We start from the raw sequence: 25,011 nt of genomic DNA, 5'->3' as shown, positions 1-25,011 counted from the left end.
TCAAGCCTTGACACCAAGGAAGGACAAGTGATTTTGTTTCTATTTTAACTACTTTGTTTATAGTGAAAAACAAGTGTATTTGGTCTAGCTGTTTATTACAGAAAATGCATCTTTAAGTAGGAACTATGCAAAACATACTAGTGCTCAAAAATCCCAAATTTAGGAGAGCTATTGTTAGCATTGGACAGAAGTACTCAAGGACACAAATTGCAGGTATCAGCCTCACTTTTCTTCATCCAAGTTACTTCATGTTGAACTACTTCAGGAAGACTTTGATAGACATTTTTTATTCAGTAGTTTTTGCTCTCATTTGGCATTTAGTGAAGTAGGGTATCCACATGGCAGTGTGTGCTTTGAAGAGAACAACTGAAACCACTGTATTGAGAGTCTGTGGGTATGACCTTTTGCAATATGTTAACAGTTCCACTTGCAGACTATTTGCAGGAATCAGATTTCCTTTCCTTCACTTCAAAGCTGGATGCTGAATAATATGACTCTTCAATTCTTCTGACTGGTTTTTCTGTTCGCTGGAGATTGACTCATTTCCTGTATTTGAATAAGATAGTAAAAGTGGATATAAAATATTCTTTTGCAATTGTAATCAGAATAGCTCTCAGTGCTGATATTAATAGTGAATTCTAAGACTGCCTGATAGCAGCTGAGTTTATAGTTTCATGGGCTAGATTCTGCTCTCATTTATTTAATTGTAAACCCAGAGTAACTCCCAGAAGTCGAAAGAGTGAATTTCTGCAAAGATAGCAGAGGTCTGCCTCTTGCTGTATTTCTTTTGTGGTTGTGGGGGGTGACATCATCAATCTGGATGTATGAATTGGTGCATAGATGAATCAGACATTCTCTAAACTGAAACTTCTGCCTTTTGGATTAATTTGTTTAAGGAGATCCATTGCTTGACTGCTCTTCTGACTCAGGTAGATCTTATTTAAACTCTATCACCTCTCTCAGCTTTTACCTGCCATTTTTTGCACTGCAGTCTGTACAATCTTCTCCAAAACACTGAAGCATGAAAACGCACAGAATTCAAAACAGAGGTAAGAAAACAACAGGAAGAAATGGGTATCTTTTATCAGTGTGGCATGTGGCTCTTGGTACTTTTAGAGAGGCTGTTGAGCAAGAGCTCTTTTGGAATGCAGTTTGTCTGTTAATTCTTGATTTTGCCAGCTGCTCTGTTGCTCCAGACTTTGCAGAAGTGTGTTCATATAAATGTGTGCACGTTTGAAGCAGTGTGGGAGTATCTCACACTGAATCATGTTTTGCTGGTAAGACTTCAGAGGCTGAACTGCAGAGTATGATTGAATTTCGTCTCTTTCGTTAATTCCAATCAGAAGTGTTCCTTTGGCACACCTGCCCTTAGCGTACAGGAGAAAAACATCAAGCCAGTAACACACTGGAATTTCATGGTGATCCCATGCCAGTTGTTTCCTCCTTTGATGCCAAGATCTATCTGCAGCTTAAAGCAGAAGAGGAGACACAGGCTTGTCTGCTCAGACCAGAGCAAGCAAAGGAGAGCAATCTCTGCCTGAAGGCTCAGCCAACCACTGCAATGCACATTTGTAGTTACTCTTTGGTCTGGAGAAGTTAGGCATTAAACAGTTAGGCTTCACATTTCTACATCACTGCCCCAATTCTGCAACAACTCAAAGATACCTTTGGTATCTCTTCTGTGGGCTAAAGAATGTGAGTTACACTGGTGATCTGCTTGTTTTCTAGTATGTATGTTTCCCATGTTTCAAAGGTTGCCACTTCACATTATAAACCAACCTTCTAGGAGAGACAGGGAAGAAAAATCCTCTAAATTAAACAAGTTACTAGAAATCTTATTACTAGATTCATTAAAGCCAGAATTTAAGTGACTTTCCTTCTCTCAGTATCTCACCCAGACATATGTTAAGAATATCTTTGGTCTTTTTAAGGTTTCTAGGGATGCAAGAATGTTCTGCAAGCTCCTGTTTCGTCTCAGTGGTCTGAAGGAATTACAGAAATTATGGTTAAATGCAGTTCACCTTTCTTCTGTACTTCTGGGCATTGCAAATGAGCAGATTTGAAGCATGGTTACAGTTTATTCAAACTCAAATTGGAAGCAGTGCCATGCAAAGTGTTTAAGCTGGTGCTGTGACCAGATCCAAATGATACCAGTCCTGTGTTTAGACCAACCGGACAGACACAGTAATTTAGACACAGGTCTCATGTCCAAGGTTTTGCACATCCTGCCCCTGGTGTCTGCATGCCCAGTGGATTTCAGAAATCTTCATGAGGGAACAAGTTTTAGGGAAAAGGGAAAAAATATTCTGATTATATAGGCCAAGATTTACAAAGGTTACTTTTGATTAAGTTTTCAGTCAGACACAGATGTCACATCATAGGAAAGACATTTCTGGGACTCATTTATGGGACACACACTACAAGGTGTGACAGAGATGATGCTTTCTGTGTACTCAGTAGACCAATTGCAAGTCACATTCCACTGGCACTTTCTGAGAGAAAGGAGGGGAAAGGCAATTTGGTGTTGAGGTCGTGTTGGAGAGTCCACAAAGGTCAGGAAAGTTCAAGGGTGTCTATTGCCACAGTGCAGTCAGTGTGGATGACATACAAACTTCATGCTCACTCAGTTTCTCAGTCGGATCTCTGGCTCCCGGGCCTTCTCCATGATCCTGAGAGCACGACTGGCAAGCCCAGTGCTAATGTGACTGCCTCAAATCCTCACCCAGTGCTGGGCCCACAGCCTGCTCTTGCAGCCCTCACAGCCACCATTCATCTGGCTGAGGGCCCTGCTCCTTTTGGGAGGAATTCTGCCTGGAACAATGAGTATGCACCACACATGCCAAATAATAATGAGCTACTTGATTACCTAAATGGAACTGTGGGAAGTAGGGCTGATGGACCTAGCTGAATGCCAGATCCTTATTAAAGCTGACTTTAGAAATGACACCATTCCAGTGTGCCATCTCTTGGCAGACTGCCTGCTCAGACGACCCTTGCAAGGGATCTCACTGGGGGCTGCTGTAGATTGGAGAGCTGTCAATTCATGTGAGGAGGTCTACAAGGCAGAACTATTTTATTAATGGAGTGTTTGGCTCTTTTGGAGGCTGTGGGAGAACAAGGAGGCTTCACCAGTGCTCTTCTCACCTTGTGTGAGACGGGGCAATTGGAATTGGTCCAGTGCCTGCAGGAGCTTGTAATCATGGCAGGGAACAGTTAATGGGATGCTTTGCAATGTCTTGAGGGGATGGGGAGCTTCTTTCCCAAAAAGAAAATACTATAATTTGGTTTTTTGGATGTCATATATAGGTATCAAATAAAACTTAATTCAGGAAGAATTTGCATGCTAAAATAAGTTTGGCACATACAACCAAATGCACCGGTGGACATCATCTTATATGGAATAAATCAGGTGCAGCCATTTTTTAATGATGTTTGTCTCCTCTGGTCTTGACTGTGAATGCAGTTATATTTCCAAATATGTACTTGCTGATGTTTTCATTTCTTCAGTGCTGATGACATAAAAGATCTTTGCACTGGGTATGCTGTTTGCTGAGGAAAATTCCACTTGAACTCCAGAGGAATCTGAAGAATTCTGACAGAAAGTTTAAGGGGGCAGGATTTTACTTTGCACTCTCTCTTGACTTCGGTCTGCTCCCTTTGAAAACAGCCATAAAGCTAACATTGATTTAAATGGATGGGTAAGTAAATTGATCCTGATTGTTTTGGGAAGCCCTGCCCTGAAAATTCTGAGTTTTCAGAACTACTGATTTTATTTCTACGCTCACATTGTGCCTTAAAATTCAAAAAGAATGACCTCCCTTCTTAGATTCTTATTATTATGAATTAAGCTCATTTATTATAACAATTTTTAATGAGCAATGTTGCTTCCCTTAGATTTGTAAAAACTGGAGAAAGTAATGCTTTCAAGAGATTGCACCCAGCAAAAAGAAAGGAAACTCTGTGCTAGTGTAGAAATAACTTTTCAAAACATTTTAGAACAGGTCTTGATAGTTAATTTTATGTACATTTTAAGAAACAGTGTATAAATAGACACCACAATAGTTTAACATAAAAATTTGAATTAGATGTTTAAATTATTCAAATAAATAATTTTTACCCAGCAATTTTTTTTTGCCTGAGACTTCATCTGTTGGATAAGTTAAAACATTTTTGCCATCTGTTTGAATTGCATTTTGTAATTTCCTGAAAAACAGAAAATTATGTTCGTAATAGTTGTAATATGTGGGAGATATTTTGCTTAGCATTGCAGAATGAAAGAGTTGCTGTATTTCCAGAGCTGTACTGTAACAGGTTTTGTTGTAACATGGTGGGGTACAAGTTATTTTCACCCCGTGGAAGAAGGAATGTTGCTCTTGTTTTTAAGGAAGGGTCATGCATTTTGGAGAAAAGGGTTGATATAATTGTAGCTAAAATAATTGAGCTCTTAGTGAGGGATTTCACAGCTGGGAAGTTTTTGGATGGAGGGATGGATGCGAAAAAACTAAGTAGAGGGCGGAGCCCTGATGTTAAGCATTGGTGACATTGCCACTGAAAGAAGAGGGTTTTTTTTCTATTTGCCCTTGAAAAAGAGCCTGAAGTTAAAAGGAGTTACAAGAAAAAATCTGTGAAATCTGTCTACATTAAAAAAGTCTGTCTACTGTAAGAGTGTAAAGAGGTACCAGCTTTTCTAGTTTACCAGAAGAAGATGAAGACCAGGCATGACTGTGATCTGTAATTTCTACAGAGAAATGATTTGTAACAGCCCAGGGCTCTTGAACTTTGCAGACCAAGACACTAGTAGGTAGGAGATATCCAGGCTAAAAAGGGGTGGTTTTATGAAAATGTTAATTAACTTTCAGAACAACTTGCCAAGAGATAGAGTAGATTTCCTGTAATGTGAAATCTCTAAATAAGAGATTCTCTAGGAAAATCCACAGGAATTACCAGCTGAAAACCTCTCTCCAATATCACACAGGGCAAGGATTAAAATAGTCCCTTCTGCTGTAAATCTGTGCATATATATTTTAGATAGAGATGACCAAAAAAAGAAGAGAATGGAAAAATGCAGAAGTTGACAATAGAATTATCTGGTTACTGGAGATTTCATGCTTTAATATTCAGTCTTTGATTATATTCTTTCAGGACTGATCTTTAAAAGACTCGGGCCTTTAAAATTAAACTAAAACAAAAGATAATGTAGCTGAAGGGATCTGCCATAAGGCACAGCCACAAGCGCTGAGGCTGAGGAGGGAAAGTGGAGAATTTGTGAATTAGGATCAGGCAGCCACTCTGCTTATCTTTGATGGGCTTTTCTAAAGCTATAGATTCCAAAGGGAACGCATTATATTTATATAGACGTATAGAAAGAGGCTTTCACTCTGAACAGTTCCTAATGCAGGTGAAAACCATGTATTGATTACTTAAAGAAAGTTAAAATAAAAGCAATTTTCCCCCCATTTCCACACATTGCAGCTTTTGGCCTATCCACTCATAGCTAAAAAAGCATTCTTTCCTGATAATCAAGCTTCAGCTGTCTGAATTTCAGGCCGAGCCTCTCATCTTGAGCTTTGCTGAAGAGCTTCTTTAATTAACCATTATACCACAGATGTTATTGATTTTTTTTTTATTTTTTTTTCAAATCTGGTTGAAACATCATTGTGCTGGATCGTCGCCAAGACGAAGGCCTGAATTTTTTGTGCACTGCTTTTACTCCTTCTGCATACCTTATTAGTCTCCACGTCTGTTAAGTGCAACCCTTAGTATTGACTCAGAAAATATCATTGATTTTTAGCCTTGCAGCCGTGATCTAAGGGCTCCTAATTTGGAATGTGGAAACCAGAGTTCAGCAAGAAGCTATATTACTGTACACTTCCTACAAGTAAGACCTTTCACTCTCTTTACCTTTTTTTTTTTGCCAGACTTTTGATGTGGTTTAAAGTTCTTGGAATGGTTGTTTTTTTTTCAAGAGGATTAGAGCAACATTTTCAAGATATGTGCTTACATGTGTGTAAATAAACATATGTTTATATATATTTTAAAAAAAGGAGTAAATAAAAGGTTTGATCTGTAAAGGTGCTGGTCAGCACACTTTATAATGAATTCAGCCAGGCAGTGGCAGCTGAGTTCCTTTCCAAACCTATTTTTTCACCTTTAGCAGCATAAGTATAATTCTGTGAGAGAAATTTTGCTGCCCAGATTTCAACATTTTGGTGGCATTGTTTTATATTTTCAAATAACTTTGGGTGACTGTACTTTTTTCTTTTAGTCTGTCATTGGGATACTCATGTCAATTATTACAACTGTAACATCTTTGGTCAATCTAATTCTTCAATTTCAGGACTCAGTTAAATCATTGCTGGGAGGAAGAGTTTATGCTTTAGCTTGGGGGAGAAGCTATGTCCAGCCTTGAGTAATCTCAGCCTTCCTAACAACAGCACATTCCTTTCAAAACACGTCTTCCTCTCCTCCGATGGTGAATTCAAGAACTAAAATACGACAATAGGTTCCTGAATTCTGATAAGATTTCTCTGAGCTTAGTGATACGTTATTTAAACATAATTTGAAGCTTTTAAAATACTGTAATGGCACCTCTTGACCTTTCCAAAATCACATGGAGCGAGAGATGGTGAAAAATGTTTATTTACTCTGCAGTAGAAGCTAAATCCCCGTTCCTCCTTAGAACCGGTAGTTCTTTTATACTGGGTAACTCATGCATGGCACTTCCATTCTTCAAACAAGAACTAGACAGTCCTACTTGAACTGCAGAAACAATGACCTGCAGTCTATCCTATGCCTGAGTGATAAACAACAATGCAGACCTCTTGACAAGCTCTGGCATCAAGCGTGGAGTCTTGCAGCTCAACATGTCTGCTGAACAGAAGTTAGAAAAAGAAAAGATCATCTTGTAAACAATTAATTAATGTTTGTCATGAATTATCATTTTTACTTCCTTCTCAAGAGGCTCAAAGGGAATAAAAAGGCATTTTTGCAGGTGGTGGCATTCAAAGTAAGGGCAATCAAATGTTTGAGAGCAGTGGCACAGCACTTTGAGTCTCTAAGGGTGAATGGTGCTAGGATTAGAGCACAGCAGGGGGTTGAGGGTTTCAGGTGTGAAGCTTAATGTTTGTGATCAGCAAAAAAAAGTCTTGAATTTATCTAAACTGCTCTTCTGCTAACAGTACTTCTAGCACATAAATGTTCTGAAAGTGACAAGTGTTCTCATTGCTCTTCTAATGCAAACATGATCTGCATTTGAAAGATGCATCCCTTTTGCCTAAATTAGAATGTGCATCACAAAGAGCGTAAGATGATGACCCAAAACCAGTTCTTTACACACACACACACACACACACACACACACACACACACAGTCTCTTACTCTCTCTCTTTTACCTTCCCCCCCTCTTTCAATTCAAGATACAGCCACCGAAATGCAAACTTCCACTCCTTTTTACGCAGCCACAAGAGCTGCCACTCTGTCCATTATTCCGCCTGCACCGCAGGTTTGTAATTAGGATGCTTTACCACCGGTGCTTCAGTTCTTATCTAGCATCATTCACACAGAGTTTCGTGTCTTCTTTGCAGCGCTGTGCCGAGCAGCTCAATTTTATTTCGGTCAAGCAGTTTTCAGGGATTTTATGCTGTGACATCCTAACGCATGCACACTCTTACCTCCTCCTCCTCCTGCTCATATTGCTGAGCACCACAGAGAGGATGGCATGATAGGAGTCCTAACAATAAGTTAAAGCTATTCTGAGGGTATTAGTGGGTTTAGGACTTGTGTAGGACATTTGCTAACCCTGGGAAAATAAAAAAATATTGTCTCAGTAAATAAGACTGATAAACAGATGGTACAGATTATTTTCTGTCCCTCCTAGAACTATTTTGCTATTTTAGAAAATAATTTCCCTCTATTTAGCAGTAAATAAAATCTCTGTAAGCAGAAGGAATCTGCCCCTAAGAGAAGAAGCATTGGGCAACATAGGGTAGAAATGAAAGCAACAAACAAAAAAAGCCCTCAAATATGTGTATAAATGTAGGAAAACCTTCATGGATCCTCTATTTTTGCCTCAAATGTTTTCACAATGCAATATGCTGCTACAATTTGATATCCAGAGGGAATTTGCTGCCATGTAGAATTTGAGAACTATTGAGGCAGTTTGCATTGCAACCATAAAGGCAACTACACACATATATATATAAAATCCTACCCCTCAATTGAAAACTCAGAAGGGAGTTTATTTGCTTTACAGCCCTAAGATGGCCCTGGAAGATCAGGTGAATCAGGTTTCAGTTTATTAGCTTGTCTATTTGTAAAATAAGGTTTTTAATTGGTATAGAAGACAATTGTCCGGGGATTTTGATCTTTGTCTTTAATGAATAAAATAATTTCATGAGCTACTGTGAGATATAAAAGAAAGAGGGATAAGGTAAAATAGCTACATTTTTTTCCAGTCTCTCACATAAACAGATATGAACTGACAATAATTGATTAGTACATGTTTTCATCAGCTAACATCTTAAGTTCAAGGACTGGATTTCTATTCACCCTGAGGTCGTTTCACCTCTGTTTGGCAGAGTGTCAGGGGCTCCATGACACAGCACTTTCTCAGCAGAAAATCTCTATTTGTCAAAACAAATTAGTTCTAATCCGTGCTGCAGAAATGCCTGTTTCCATGCAGGGGTGGCAGGAGAAAGCATCTCCAGTTCAGCCCAGGGTGATGCTCTGTGCCAGTAACCAATCAGAGTTCTCACTCCACTTGGTTTAGGCAAGGGTCTGGACATGATCTTTGCTATTCCAGTAAATCTCTAAATCCCTCTTTTGAGTGCCCATCAGCTGAAGCTGGCTGGAGGGAGTCTCTGTCTGTATCTCTGGTTTGGAGTTTTTCCTTTTTGGCTCATCCCTGACCCTCACTCAAGCAGGGGGCTGATCCCAAGGAACAATTCATGTTTTCTCACCCTTCCTTGCTCATTCTTTCTTGTTTGCTTGCTTTATGGAGAAATAACTAAATAAGAAAGAAAGGTCTCCCTGAATCCAAGTAAGTAATGGGGAGTTTGCAGCTCAGGAAAAGTTTTCTGACCAGCTTAGAGCAAGTGAATAGAGAACCCATGACTTGTGCTCTCACTTTCAAGACCCTATCACGCCATGGAAGTGACTCAAGGGGTCCCAGAAAGGACAGGGCTCTGGTCCAAAGTGTTTCTGCCAGATTTCTCTTTGCTGTCTGCTTGTTAAGGCGGAGGCAGGAAATAAAAAATACTAGAAAGTGCTGCTGGGCTGTTTGTTTGTTTGTTTGCTTGCTTGCTTTCCCCCTCTCTTGTGCTGCCCCTCCTCTTCTGATTTCAAACTCCTCTGAAATAACTCATCCTGCCGCTCTCAGAGGGACTGATGTTTGGGGGGCTGAGCTGGGACCTTTCCTCTCCGTTGGTCAGGCCCCGTGTCAAAACACTCCCGACTCCTGGGAAGCCAGCTCGGCTCAATCCCGAGGCTTGCCAGAGCCAGTCAGCTGCTGTTTGAACTAAGTCCTGACCGCAAAATCAAAAGTGGGTCCAAAGAAAGCTGTAAACAGTGTGCAATGAGCCATTTGAAGGCAGCTGATGCCTCATTTGGGGTGACATGTTGTGGCTGATGAGTGTGGATGATGTGGGGTTTTCGATAAGTGCCTCATCAGTATCCTCATCATGATCGTGTTGCTCAGCCACGGCGTGTGCCCTGACTTGATTGTAATTGCCTGAATCTGCTCCTGCTGCTCAGGAGCGCACAGTAATATGCAATAAAACAGCAAGAAGTGAATGTTAACCATCTGAGTTCTGACATGGCTGCTTGCAGTTCAAGTTTTCCATTAAGGACAAAAAATCTATATAGACGTACAAATATGGATATATAATTGCATGTTTAGAATAATTATTGTTTGTATATGCAATAAACTCGTTTTATAAATAATGCATGATGGTCATATACAGATACATAGGTTGTATACATCTTCCCCTGACACCTGTCTATACTGTATACAAATGAACATCACATGCTGATGGTGTGTGGGTAAAAAGCAGAGGGATGAAAAGCATCAGGACCGTACTATGATCCAAATTTTTAGAAAACTAGGGAGAACCTGTAGCTAAATCTATGCACAGTCTTTATAAATCTTAATAACACGTGTGCATACAGATAAGTAATTAATTTTTAGATGCAATTAATCTACTCATGTAAATGTATGTGTGTGTGTGTGTGTAATTGTGCAGGTGTGTCTGGGTGGGGTAAGGTACACATGCATATGTGCTTTGTACCACTAAATTAGTCTTTGGAGAAAACACAGTTTATTTTCACAAGTTAGATGGTTTAGATTAATTCCATGGCAGCACTGGTTGGGAAAAGAACCCCAAAACAGCCAACAACAACAAAAAGCACACCCCCCCCCCCAAAAAAAAAAACCAACCAAACAAACAACAAAATCAAAGCCAACCAACCAATGAACCCCACAAAAAACCCCTCAAACAACAACAACAACAACAAAAAGCAACTCAACAAAACAAAAAAACCCTGACAAAAACCCTACCAAAAAACCTCACAACCCCCCCCCCCCAAGAAACCCAAAAAACAAAACAAAGAAAACCCCAACCCCCAAACTTCCTGGACCCTATGCCTGTGAGTCTGACAATGCAAAGTACTGAGACATTTTGCCTGGGGGAAGCCTTTCGGATCAGAGACTTCTCTAAGGTGGGAACTGTCATTACCCTGTTGGGGTCCCAATGCACGAGAGGGGTTCCAAGGCAGTGTGTTCGTGCCCATCAGTGGCACAAATGTTGCTCTTGAATTTAAAATTATTCTCAGTTTCAGTTATAGGTCAGAAAAGTAATAAACTAAGGACATTATGGTTGTATGACTGCAATCTCTGGTGTCTCAGAGTGTAATACTACACCCTGGCAGTCAACAGCTTTGGGGTTCCTGTACACAGCTGGGCTTTTTTCAACGCAGTTTAGAGAGCGTTTAAATAATAAAATTTACACAAGCAAATTCTGTTTGCATTCAGCTAATGCTTGATGGATTGAACATGTGGGTTTTCCTCATCACAACTGTGTTATTTAAGCATCTCCGTAAAAGTGCAGAAAAATGTTTTGGAAATGTTATTTGCAGCTGTGGTTCCTACTGTGCATCATTCTGCCTGCTCTGTGGCTGCGTACGGAGGGTGCTGCTGTAACGCAGGGGTCCTGCCACACTGAGACAGAAAGAACAGTGTTAAAGTGAAGGTGGATAGGAAGGAGGTTGTTTTTTGCCGACCAAAATCAAGATTTTTTAAAACCCTTTAAAAATAGTTCACTTTCCACAATTCAAGTGGAAATTGCACTGTGTTGGAAATGTCCTTAAAATCTTCATTATAGAAAACAAATCTATACAGATTAAACACTCTAAGTCTGACCATTTGAGAGGTAAGACAATCATTGTAATTATAAATACTTCTGTTGTCATGTGTGATCAAGTGGTTTCGCTGTTGTAGCTTAAATATATTAACTTTAACCCTTTTTAATTACGGATTTAGCACAATGCTGACAGAATCCCTGCTAGAATCCTGCATTCTCCCTGGGCCTCTCTTTATGCTCAAAATATGTAGACAAATAGAGAGAAATTCCAAGGAGGATAGAAAACATGACTGAGAAGTTGGAAGGATGTTTTTGTGAGGAAAGATTAGAAGAATGAAATGGGCAGCTGTAGTTAAATGGGATTAAAAGCAACTAATCTGCACAGTTTCTACAGTTTCAGGGGATGAAATTCATAATTTCTCTTAAATTAACTATGCTTCATTCTCCAGACTTTTATATCAGATATCTGACTGCTGCCTTAGTTGTTAAAAAATAACTTCTTCTATCAACAATTATGATTTTTCATAATTCCAGGAAAAGAACCAGTGTTCGTTCAACAGAGCAAAATTATAACAAAGGGATGGGTTATGACTGGGTACAAGCATTCAGGGTGTTCAGATGAGGAGTGGCATTTCTTGACTTGGTAAATATTGATTCTGACTATCAGAAGAGAGAATTTTTTGAAGCTAACGATATCTGGGCACAAGCCCAGATTTCCTCTCATTTGCAGCTACATGTAGCAAAACAGTTTTTTGGAAGGGAGGCTAGGATCTCCCTTGCAAGAAACACAGACAACAAATCTGGATCAAGGACTGGGACAAGATTTAGCAGTGAGAGCAACCTGACAGCCACGAGTTACACAGGAATTCTTGCATTTAGTAATTTTTCTTCTCTTAATTTTTTTTAATAAAGTGTGCATTTCCTCACATGCACACAGACAGCATTGCATGTGGTTTATTATTATCCTTAGAAACTATCTTGAGAAAAAAATTCATTGTGAGTTTTTCCAGGAACTTTCTAGACATTCAGAAAGAGGCAGCATATGTCTTGAGAGGTTTTTTTTACTAATTTAAATTAATCCAAAAGAATTTAAAATAACTCAAAAGCCACAGATTTATACAAGCAAAAACCAGAATTAATTAAACTATGAAGTGGACCCACATCTTGGCTTTTTCTGAAATCTAAATAGCAAACAAATACAAGGAAGATGCAGCCTATTGTGAACTGGATATTTTGTTAACATTACAGGATTAATGCATCTTCACAAGAGAAATTTTCTTATGAAGTGGAAGAAAATGTTTTCAGATTTTGCAGCTTCTACTTAAAACCCATCACAACAAAAATGTTTTTTTCTCAAGGTTAGTATAGCATCAGGACTCCTTTGCATAAAAGAAACACTCCCTAAAAAAAAAAAAAAGATAGAAAGATGAGTACAGAAAACCAAATAAAGAAATGCAAAACCCCACCCAGAATGATAAGCTATGATTCAGTCTAAACCAATTGTAAAAACTATAATTCTAGCCCTTGTGTTTATAAGCAAATGTACTGGTCCAGATTTTTTGGCTCTCTTTTTTCAAACTCCTGTCTAGTCCTGTTTGTGCCAGCTAGGATCAAGCAATTTGGAACATTTGGATGCTCCCTCTAACTCCAGCCTTGTGCTCTGACCCTGTCCAGTACAGAAATGTTAATGTGGCACTTCTTGATCAAATTACCAAATAAATCCTGCCAGATCCATGCTGGGCTGCAAATTCATCCTTTCCTCCCCACTGTAATCCTCTGTTCCTGCAACACAGAAAATACTACCCCCAATTTTGTTTTCCTCTGCACGAGCTATATTCCCAGAAGGGTGGAAGAAACTGTCCAGTGGGCTAGATATGCTTACCAGATTGCCAGACTTGAAACAAAGGAAATTTCCAGAGATCTTGATTTTGCTCAAAGCAATATCATAATGACCATACAGGGAGTTAATTATCAGTAATGGGGGATTTAATGCTGGGTAGGAAGAATGACATCAGATAAAAATATGATTGCCCAATAGTAATGTTAGGAGTCATTCACATCTCCTTGTGAGTTGAAAAGGGGTTTTGAGCCATGAAAAACTATTATTTTTTAATGAACAGTAAATTAAAAATTAAACTTGGAATCAAATTCTTAATTATTCAGAATCACACCTTTTTCACAGTATATGTGAAGGTTGCAAGGAAGAAAGGTGGGCATGCTGCACCTCCAGGCACTGTTTGTCCAGCTTAACTCCTGCCCTGGAATGACTGCCAAAGCCAGCCCAGAAGAGGGTGATTTGTGGCCCATCTCCCCCAAAGGAGTTTCAAGCTTTCCCTTTTACCAGGCCTTGTTTTTCCATCCCCAGCACAAGCCTGCTGCGCACCTCAATCTGATTCCTTGCCAGCACAGGCCAGGCGTCTCTCAGAGCACCAGCAGGGCTGAGGGGGCTTTGCCACCCCTCGCCCCCTTTCTGTACAAAGGCCAAATGTTATCTCCACATGATACCCACCACAGCATCCCTGCCCTCCTCGGGGTGCTGCTGGCACCGTCCCCAGGCAGGGCCCTGTGCTGAGAGCAGGAGCAGAGCTCAGCCTGCACTGCTGTGCACAGCACAGGGCCCTGCAGCTGCACTCCACGTGAACTTTCCTCTTGCTAAATGATGGCAGGGGAAGGGAGTGTTTCTGCCTCACTGTGGCGAGTGTTCCACCTCACCCTGAACGCATGTCCCAAATATTTCCATGTTCTCAAGATAACTTCAGAGATAAGGGGTTATTTAACCCTGCCAAACTGTGGCGTTTGTTCTGCACAATGTATAACTGGCAAATATTTATGCGATTAACATCTGAATTCAAGCATACTTTAGTAGCACAAAGATGTGATTAGTCTTACCAGAATATGAATTTTTTAATGGACGTGGCTCCCACTTTCCAGCAAAGATTTAATAGCTGAGTCCTGCAGAGAAGTCTCCATTTACTGAACTTTCATAGCTTTAAAAATATCCTAGGGTACATTTTCTAGCACGCAGCATGGCACAACACAGAATTTAAATGAAATACAGTTTTCAAAATGAACGAACAAAGTATTGTCACTACCCTGATCCTTTCCATTTTTTTAGCCAAAATCATATAGATGACTGGCACTGACAATGGGCATTACTCTGGTGATGAAAGCAGCATAATTTCTTTTCAGCCTGATGATCTGGAACCGGGGGCTATGAGGCTCTGAGCACACCTTGGGATACTTCAGCCTTCTGCAATGGAAATCTGCTGACATGTCCAGCATGCAGGCACAAGGCATGGAGGCACACAGGCTCACACAGCAGCTTTAGAGCCTCCTCAATCCCCATGCACACAGGTAGGATGGGGCAGTGGCAGTGACACAGGCTTTTCCCTTTTGCCCCACCATGTACACCGTGGCTTCTGCCGAGGTCCAGCTCACTGTAGGTGGCTCTGACTGCTACCCTGTGTCCCAAAGGACCTGGGCTCTCAGTACGCCAGCTCTGGTAAAAGTTCCTGAGCTGCAGAAGCCAGCTGTTGGGACTTCCCATGAATTTCTCCCAGTTTGGTCCTTTTCTACCTTCACACCATTTTCCTAAGATCACAAAGTGGCTCCCAAGGTACATACAGAAGGGCAGAGATCAATTTGCATGTCCTTGTGTTTGGAGATAGATTAGTGAAAATAAAATAGCAGAATCATCTCAAATTGCAAAGCCCCACCCCCCTCTTCCATTTCTTCAAACAGTTAAGTAGACTCAAAATGCAAAGCTCAATAAAACTCAAGTTGGTTTTGGGAAGAAAATCCAGACAAACCGAAACATACATAAGATGTTTTATCCCTAATGGTGATGAGGACAGTCAGTGGCCAAAAGAATCGCCTTCCATGTGCTATTGAGGATACAGCCTACAAATCTGATACAAGTAGCTGGGTGTGCAATAACTGCAGAATCAGCATCTTGTTTTGAAAGGACTCCTGCAAACCCTGCAGGAACATTTCAGTACTAGATGGTGTTGCTATGGGCACCAAAAGGAAGCTTAATATAAGAGAAAGTGTCTTAGGAATTCATGGGGGATGGGTGTAAACAGTTTACGAACATAAGAACCGGAATGTCCCTGGCGCTAAAAAGCAAATAGCTTTGGGGTTTTTTTATGTTCTGCTAATAACATTTTACTGTAGGTCTTTTCAGAGGGACAATATAAGTTGGTACTTTTTGTAGAAGTTGCTTAAAGTGAAGTATAGGTAATCAAGTTCTGTAAGGTATATCTGCATCCTGTGTAGCAAGAGCATAATGAAATCTGGATGCTACAGACATGTAATTGCTCTGTAAAGACAGATGTTAAAATGGGAACGGAAAATGAGGGAAATTAAAGAGCTGCAGTTCCCTCTAGTATTCAGGAAAGAGGATGCCACTCTGCATTTGAGTGCAGTTCCAACTTTATTCAAGAATCACATTGCAGGGGACAGCCAGATGATTTAATTCATGGCTAGATTTCTCCCATTCTGGCTCTCTCTGCCAGGGTAGGCTACCTAAGTGGATGAAAAGGGGAAAAAAGTAACCAGTGTAGAATAACAGCAAGTATATCTCAAGACAGACAAAGAGAATGTAAAATTAAATTCTTGATGTGAAAAGAATGGGACAATGAGCCCCTCTCCCCAAGATACCTTCGGAGAGGTTCCATTTCAATGCTTTCTTTCTTGCTTGCTTGCACTATTTTTCATTGATGCGTACCAAAGAAAGCCTGAAAGCCTTTTATTATTTCTTATTTTCTTTTTCTTTTTTACTATGTGGTATAAGTTCTTTTTTTTAATATTATTTTCCTGCCAATGTTAAAGCATTTCCCATTTTTCTAGTTTGCTTCTGACACCTAGCTGTTATCAACAATGCTTCCCACTGAATCACTTCTTTCATCTATTCAGCTTCTGTTTTTTCCCTTATCTCCTCTCCCCCCTTCACCAGTTTACCTCTCATTAACCCTCAGGGTTCCAAACATATTATATCTCTCCCAAAGATACATATTTTTATTCAGTCATAAGTAATTTTTGCTCACTTGCTCCAGTTTCCGTAATTCTCTGATAGAATATCTGTGTGTAGTACATGCCTTTTACAGCACGGTGAACAACAAACCAAGATATTAATTTATACTCGTGCATTGCACACTGTTCCACCTCACCTTTTCCCACTCTGAACTGATAGCCACATAAAATCTCATTCTTCTTAAATGGAGGAAATATAGTTCAATCCACATGTAAAAATCTGCTTGACCAGCAGTTTTGTTTGACCAACAAAATAATTATTTTCTAAGAGTCACTTTAACTGATTGTGATATATTTAAAATCCTGGTTTATTTGCAAAAAAAGTGGTACATTAAGCTCAGTTTCTGCTACTTTGAGGTATACAGGAGGTTTCTGGGAAACAAGATCTCTTTTACCTACACTAATGTATTTATGGCTTCTTTTAAGCCATACAACTGCCTTAATTTTCTGAGGATGAAAAATAAGCAAAACCCAAGAGATCTACTGCCTGAGTTTTAGTTATGACTTTTGTTCTTGAAACTGGTGAAAGCAGCTGGAAATACATCCAGCTACTCATATGGAAAACCCTCTCTGTTATCCCTCCAATTAATTGTGTAAACCAGTTCCAATCATGAAGTCAGATAAAATTCACATAAAGTTTTTCAAAATGTGTGTTGTGTAGCATGATATGAGAATATAAATTCAGATACACACAGAGAAGGCTCATTGCTCATCCTGGTAAATACCATATAAATGTCAATAAGTTTGCATAAGCATCTATATTTAAGAAAAAATAAGATTATAAATGGGACACAACAATAAAATCTTCAGAATTCACCATGGGTGTAAAAAAAAAAACATTTTGGAAAACACATTTGTTCCTTGCTTTTCTAAGTGTTATTAACATTGGCTCTAAATAGAGATTATTCAAGAGCCATAGAAAGGTTTGCTTTGTTAATACGTTAATGGGTGTGTTTGTTGGAATCAGGTGGAAGTTTCTATGTGTGAATATCTCAACTTCAAAACTTACAGCTGGATGATATGATGTTTCTAGAACAGAAATGATTTTTTTTTTATTTAGGCAACATTTATCTTGATTTTACTATGTAACAAATCATTATCATTTGGCCGTGCACAAAAAAAATCCATAGAAAACAGAATACTGCTTTCATGTTTTTTAATAAAATATGTTTATACTGGTTTATGGTAAGCTTTCTCAAAATTTGGTAAAATCCTAGCATAATTCAGTGCAGCCTCTGAGCAAAAGCAAATTATATCCAAGAACATTCTCATGGATATTAAAAAATAATTGCCTTCACTAAAAATTTCAAGTTTGTGCCAGGAGCAAAATAAATACCTGAGTTACATTTTGTGCAAGTGGTTCTTGCTAAATTAATCCTCAGAGATACTCAGTCCTTCATAACTTAATCACTTCTTCATCTTATTACTTTACAAGGTTGGTTTTCTATTACAGAGGAACTTACTGCTGTATCAAAGGCTTAATTGAGGCTCCTTTAAAAAAATCATGATTGTCACTATAAAATCATGCATCCACAGTAAGTGTGTTTATAGAGAACTTACAGCTTTAAATTTCACTTAGGAAAAAAAGCCTTATACTTTCCTGCAGGTTCTGAATGCAGATTTACTATAAAATAAGTGAATAATAATACCAGGTTATTTTGGAAAGTGTTCTTTCATGCAATGCCTGCATTTAGCACAATCCCAAAATGGCAGCCCAACAGGTGGTCCTTTCATAGCCTTCAGCCCAAACAATCGGGACAAAAAGGACACCAAGAATCGAATGTTCTTCAGGATTTAAAAAGCTGTTCACTTCCCTTTGTTCATTTTCAGATTTAGCCATGTTCATTATTGTTGAGCCACAAATGCAGGACATTCTTTTTTGACATTTTGCCATAAATAGACACTGACTGGGGCTGACTAGCCAGCTAGCTGCTTTGTCACATGCAAGCGGAAACTACTTCACAAAGCAAATGCATTCCTGTTGCCTCAATGGCCCCGGCAAGCACCGGTTGTGACATGCTGCAAATCTGGCAAAGTCTAGGGTAACAAAAGTATGGGTGACAAAGGCTGAAGTTTCTCTTCCTATATTTTCCTCCACAGTAAGTATTTAATTCTGGCCTAATGAATTTGCCTGGAAGACTGGGTGTCACATTGACAGCCTCTTGAATGTCTGAAAATATACTTTTGATTTGTGCGCTCTCTTTGGAGGGAACAGTTAGTTAACTGGTAATGACAGACTTCAGGGGTGAAATCTAAGATGAAATACTTGTTTCTCAGTATTTTGAAAGTTGTGAAAGTTACTCGTTACAATGATCTCAATCTCAACATCCGTAACAAAAGATGGGCCCAGTCCTATGGGTCTTTAATGATGCAGGGAGCCCTTACAGCTGCCTTCACTGTGCTGCAGGAATTACACAAGTCATGGGCACCAATCAAGCTTCTTCCCTCGTGTGTATGAATAAGTGTGTAAATCACATTTCATAGAAAAGGCAGAGATGTCATCTGTTCAAGAATAGTAAATGAATTAATTTTCAAATTTTTAAATTTCCAAGTTAATCCTCTCCTGCTACTGTGTATTTTAAGTGGAGTACACACTGCAGTGTGGTTTTTTGTTTGTTTTGTTGTGGGGGGCTTTTTGTCTTCTTTGTCTTCTCTCTCTTTTTTTTCTTTTTTTTTTTTTCTTTCTTTCTTTTTTTTTTTTTTTTTTTTTTTTTTTTTTTTTTTTTTTTTTACATCTACTGCCTAATTCAAAACTTCCAGGGTCTTCCACTGCTATTATCTTGGAGCCCTGGGCATGCCAGAAGAATGTGCGTGAGATCTGTGTTTGTAGCAACCCTGGTGTGTGGAATGAAAGTTTGATACCAGACTCTTGTTAACCTGTTAGATTGAAATCAAACATTGTTAGCCTCTTACTTTTAACATTAAGTTTTTAGTGGAAAATGTGAATTGCTTCAAACAACTGTCTTATGAAAAGATAGGTTGCAGATAAAAAGACAAGATTAGTACATTTTAATTTTCAAACATCTATGTGCAAAATTGAAAATAAAAGTTAAAAAATATATTTGATCACTGCTGATAACAATTCCAGTACAGTCAAACAAACATGTCTCTCAAGCCCTACTGCTGCCAAAGGCAACAGCACAGTCTAGGAAAAAGCACCCTTTAGGTGCAGGCATGGTCTTGAGTGTGTTAGTAAGGTAGCAGCTCTGCTGAGCAGTGAATTTTTCCTCCTCAGTTCAAAAACCTGAAACCAGCAGTGGAAAAACGGAGTTAAATAGGTTTGATAATGAAGCCGATGTTCAGTGCCATTTGTCATCTGAATGTTTGTTTCATGGTTTACCTGAGCTCACTGTATGTGGAAGAATCAGTTTATAAATGAATTCAAGGACTTAGCAATGAATTAAAGCTCTTAACAACCTGAAGATACTTGGGCAAACATGCTCATTGGAGGAGTCAAGGGGTCTCCACTTCCAAGGAAAACATCCACTGGGGTGTTTTCCTTGCAAACCTTCAGGGAGGGCTGGGTCCTTATGGTGTTCCTCCAAAGGAGGAGGCTCCTGCCTTTCTTTGTAGTACAAAAGGAAAATTGTTCAACTTTTCAATATATCCATGTAAAATCCATAACATTCATAGATTTCAGGGGGAAATCAGTTAGTAAAAAGTTTAGGCAACAACCAGTCAAAATTATTATTGGGTGCTAAATGATGAATAAGCATTGTCAGAGGATTTTGGCTTATTTCAAGCACAAAGTATCAGCAAAGTCAGCTTGTAAAAAAACATAGTAAAATGACACAAAAGAGGGACTTGATGCTCTTTCCAGTCATATCTTTATTTTAAATTTTATTCTAATCTAACTATAATTCCAGATTTTTATAACATTGTTTTAAATCAAGATATCTTTCATTAATAAAAATATTTTTATAAAACAGCTGCATACAAAATCCAAGTTTCAAGTTAAAACTCCAGGAAAAAAAAAGTAATTCTCTTTGTGTGGGAATGTGATTTAAGGGAAGGAAAGTAGGAGTCATAGGATGAAAAGAAACTTTGCTAGAATATAACAGCACTGGAAGTCAATTAATGAGGAGGTAGAAGCAGGGAAGCATTCAGCTTTACCTCTCTCCAGACAGCAATAAATCTCTTGCAAATTTAGCTGTCAGAAATGATTGCTTTGTTTTCGACAAGTGGCATTACTTCCTCTTACACTGGAATTAAAATTGATTGAAATTGATTCATGACTTTTCAATATTTCCCACACCCCTTCATTCCTTTCAATTTGAAAACATTATTTCTGTGAAACAAGCACAGGTAAAAACAGTGTAGATGTTTCTGGATTTTGTTTTTGTTTCTTTCTTTGAGACATCTAAGTATCAAGATGAGAGAGAGACTAATAATTAATTTTCCTTCAAAGAAATACTTTCAGAAACGTTTCCTTCCTAAGGGAATGCATTTTTCCAAATTGTTTTTTACTGATTTTTCTAGGTCAAAAAATGGGAACAGAATAATTATAAATTCTTAAGCAGCCACACAGAATGGCTCAAAAGTTTTTTCAGAAAAAAAAAGTTTTGCCATGCTGCTTGTAAGGATTTCCCATTTGAGGTCTTGCTTCTGCTTTCAGGCCCACGTGGACGAAAGGCAGTGAACAAGCAGTGCTGGCAGGTGGTGGGCCTGGCCCAAGGAGGAGAAGGAGCCTGCTCCAGGCAGGCACCCACGGGGAAAGCAGAGTGCTCTGGCGGCTCAAGGAGTTTGTGTGACATTTTGTGGTGAAACTGCCTGCACACACAGCTCCGCCTGCACTTTGGTTTCAGCAGCTGTAAAACTCTGCTTGCTTGGATTCAGCTGCAGGACCAGTTTACCTAAAGTCCTGCAGCAGCAGAATACAATAAAATTCACGTGCCTTTACTCCATAGCATTGCTAAGAAAAGATCATATTGAAAAGTCTGCTTATTCTTGTTCCAGGTACCATTTTAAGTGCAGGACCTAAATGCATCCTGAACATTCCTTGATCTATCATGACACCAACCTTTTAAGAGAGCTGGTTTTCATGATCCCCATTTACCTACAGGGAACCGAGGGATAAACATGGAAAGAGCAATTGGCTTGCACAGAGCTTCACCAGTGAGGTAAGGATGGGAAAGCACTGGACCCTGCTAAGTCTCAAGAGAGAGCTGTAACCATGATAATATTGTTTCTCCCAGAATATAGACGTTTGTATTTAGTCTAATTGAATTATTTGTTTTTCATTGTTTCTACTCCCTTGTATTTTAGGCCTTTGCTGACTTGAGCTGTAGAACCCCGCATGACACCAAGGTGCATGGCTTTAAAACTGAGACCAGCATGTCATCCTTATAATGACACATTGGCAGCAGTTCAAGGACTTCCCCTATCCCAGTGGGATTTTTCATATTTTCCAAGCAGTGAATAATGAGAAGATCCCCAAAAGCTTGGCAGAAAAGTGGAGGACAAGGGCTGTAATCTGAGCAAGGGAGAGCAGGGGGGAAAGGGACCCATGATTGCATAGCTAACTTGTCAAGAATGGGAGTGACTAAAATAAATACCAAGCAGCTGGAGTCCCAGAGAGCATTCTGGGATAGGGTGAGGAGGATGGCAGCATTTCTTTCTTGCCCTGAAGGTATGCCATGTTCTGGGTGATTAGTACCTGCTAAACTTGTTTTTCTAAATCTTGCTGTACTGAAGTTTTTCCATCAGAAAAACACAAGGAAGTAACATTCACTGTTGCCACACAGCAGTCTTTGGATGACTGACATAGTGAAAGGATATTACAAATATTTTGTAATTAATAAATTCAATGGAGTTACAAAAATGATTATACAATCTCCATAAAAACTAGATCGTGAAGCTGATTCCTTTCTTAATTAATCCTCCAAGAACCCTGAACCCTTGTTATAAGCTGCAATTTTGAAAGAAAATTGGTTCCTGAAGCCTGCAGCCGTTGCAGGCAGAATCATGGAGCTCTGTGTCGCTAGGAGTCAGAAATACCTTTTTCTGAGAGGTTCTGAGGGACTAATAGTCTGGTTTTCTTCTGCACAGAAACAGCTCTCCTGTATGCATTTAATGACCTGATAACCTTTAGACTTCTTGGTGTCTGTGCAACCTGCAGCAGCAGCAACCTGTCAGATCATGTAAGCAGGATTGGTTCCTTCCTCTCCTGTCAGACTGCTTTCCTTTGTTTTCATCCCCTCTGCGCTAACAGCCCTTCTGTGTAGCATCCTGCAAGGTCAGTCTCTGGCACTCCCCTTTGGCACATCTTGTAACACCCTGGTCTCTTCTCTACCTGTATAGCTATCTGTGCTGGGTAAGTGTCTTCTCTTCTGCAGCTCCAATACCTGGAACAACCTTACTTTGTCTCTTGTTGACTCTCTGTCTTGTTTCAAATTGCATTTGAAATAGCTTTTCACCTTTGCTATATCTATTTTTTCTGTTCACTGCTTGCTTGACTTGTAATTGCATTAGAGGCCCTCAGTGAAACACTCTGCCACAGCTAAAAGACAAGTCCATATACACATGTCCTGTATGAAAGGGAAATTTACAGGCCAGAAGAGTTTTCACTTGATACATGCTGTTGTAAAACCAAAATGGAGATGAAACGCTTCCTGCAAGTGTGAATTTGGAACTGATGTATCCCTCAACCTGTGCTGGAGGGTGTTTCTCAGTGGGTGAGAAGCAATCAACAACTTGTCACATACTGATTTTTAAATACTCTTCATTTTGTAGTATTTTTCCTCCTTTGCTGTTTGGGACATATACTAATGAAGAATTATGAGTATGAGAGGAGAAGGTCTCTCATCCCCACCATATAAGAATTGGTTTTGTCTTTAGCCATTGCAACATGTCAATGAAGGTTTCCTGCTGCAGTGTGGAATTCCTGTGCTGTCTCATGTTAAACTGTGGTAGATAGTTTGGGAAGTGTGATGTTGCACCCTGTCACTGAAGCTAGAGGCAGTAGAATCTGTTTAGCTCTATCTGAACAGGCTGCCCTCCATCAATGGTAGTTCAGTCTGTATTGAACAAATGGCTCCTTCTGCCTCCCTCTCCCATTCTATGACATCTTGCTTTCTTGCTGATACACAGAGAGGCTACATTCATGAAGCTCCAACTACATAAAGTGGAGGTTAGAGTACTAGGAAATTAGGGAAGTTTTCTTCATTACTTAAATAATTTAGGTGACTCAGGATCTGGGTTGGCAACAATTCCTCTGTCTAAAGGCAACTGCAATGCAGAACTTTCATACTGCTCCTGATATACTCAGAAGTCTCAGAAAAAAAACAGAGCAAGAGACAGGTTTACAGGCCAGAGCTTGGTGAAGACTTGCTCATGCTGTGTTTTCACTAAGAGATGAGACTCCTTGATGGGAAGCGGCTTTCCAGCTTCCCCTGGCCTTGACAACTCAAGGGGGATTGACAATCTCCATTAAATGCAAAATTCTGCATGTATTAACTATGTATGAAATAGTTATGTATTAACTATGTATGAAATAATGCAGCATATGCATGTACAGCTGTGTAAGAGACTACCTAATATTACAGCAGCCTGAGTGGGTCACTGGGGGTGAGAGGAAGACGAGAATCTTGTTTCTTGATCAGAAGGCTGGATTTATTGATATATGATATATAATACATTATAACTATACTAAATAGAAATAAAGAGAGAAGTTACAGAGCTGCTAAGCTAAGAATAGAAAAGAAAAGGATCCATAACAAAGTTGTGTCCAGGGACTCTGTCCCCAGTTGCTCCTGTGATTGGCCCTTAATTATAAACATGGAAAAATGAACCAATCACAGGTGCATCCTATTGCATTTCACAGCAGCTGATAACAATTGTTTACATTCTCTTTCTGGGGACCTTGCTTCCCAGAAAACGCAGAAATCTGGAAGAAAGGATTTCTGTGGAAAAAATGTCTGCGACAACCTATTAGAGGGTTATTAGAATTACTGCAGAACAGGCTACAAAGGCATAGCTTTTTTTTCTCTCACAAGCAGTAGTAGGTGTATAATTCTAGTTTTGAGCCAAATGAGTTTGTGACAATTGATTTAGCCTGGCTGTTGCTGCAAAACTTGGTAACAGTATATTGTAGAACCGGTGAAATAGTTCATAATTAAGTAAGAAATGTTATTATATTTATGTATAAACAACTTATTTGTATTCATAGTAGATTGTCTCCACAAATCTATTCTTGTCTCAGAGCCAAATAGAAATTTAATGTCATTGTTATGTTTAGGTGAACATCACGCTCTTATATTCCCCTCTGTTTGGCCTTGAATAAAAATCAGAGCAACAATAATATAAATGCTATGAAAGTAGTCATGAACAGTAGCCCATCTGTACTGGACAGAATTCTACAAATCAATTAGATGGTCATAAAAAGCTAATCAGATGTGGATGAATTAACTGTGGAAATAAAATAAATTGAACTCTTATGTTTATTGTTCATATATAAACCTTTTTAATAATCAAGATGGGTAAATTACACTAATTAACCTTTAAAAATTTAGATGATTTCTAAATAATACCTTCAAACAATGCCTATTCTTTTCATTGTTATTTTTAAGTGTTTTGTCCATGACAAGGCAGTTCCATTAGATCTACAGAAGTAGTTGTTTTAAGTTG

The 25,011-nt window shown here is 39.2% G+C and overlaps 1 long non-coding RNA gene across 1 annotated transcript; it reads left to right on the top strand.

Annotated features, from left to right (window-relative positions):
- The first annotated feature begins 3,653 nt into the window (after nucleotides 1-3,653).
- Nucleotides 3,654-22,152, top strand: LOC134419775 (uncharacterized). Its single transcript, XR_010028154.1, has 4 exons — nucleotides 3,654-3,698; nucleotides 5,792-5,878; nucleotides 21,449-21,506; nucleotides 21,652-22,152. It is a non-coding gene; the product is annotated as an uncharacterized LOC134419775 (long non-coding RNA).
- The last annotated feature ends 2,859 nt before the right edge of the window (nucleotides 22,153-25,011 follow it).

The sequence above is a fragment of the Melospiza melodia genome, chromosome 6 (assembly GCF_035770615.1).
Source record: "Melospiza melodia melodia isolate bMelMel2 chromosome 6, bMelMel2.pri, whole genome shotgun sequence".
Classification (NCBI taxonomy): domain Eukaryota; kingdom Metazoa; phylum Chordata; class Aves; order Passeriformes; family Passerellidae; genus Melospiza; species Melospiza melodia.
The sequence above is the reverse complement of the archived record's forward strand: the minus strand, read 5'-3'. Positions and strand labels throughout refer to the sequence as shown.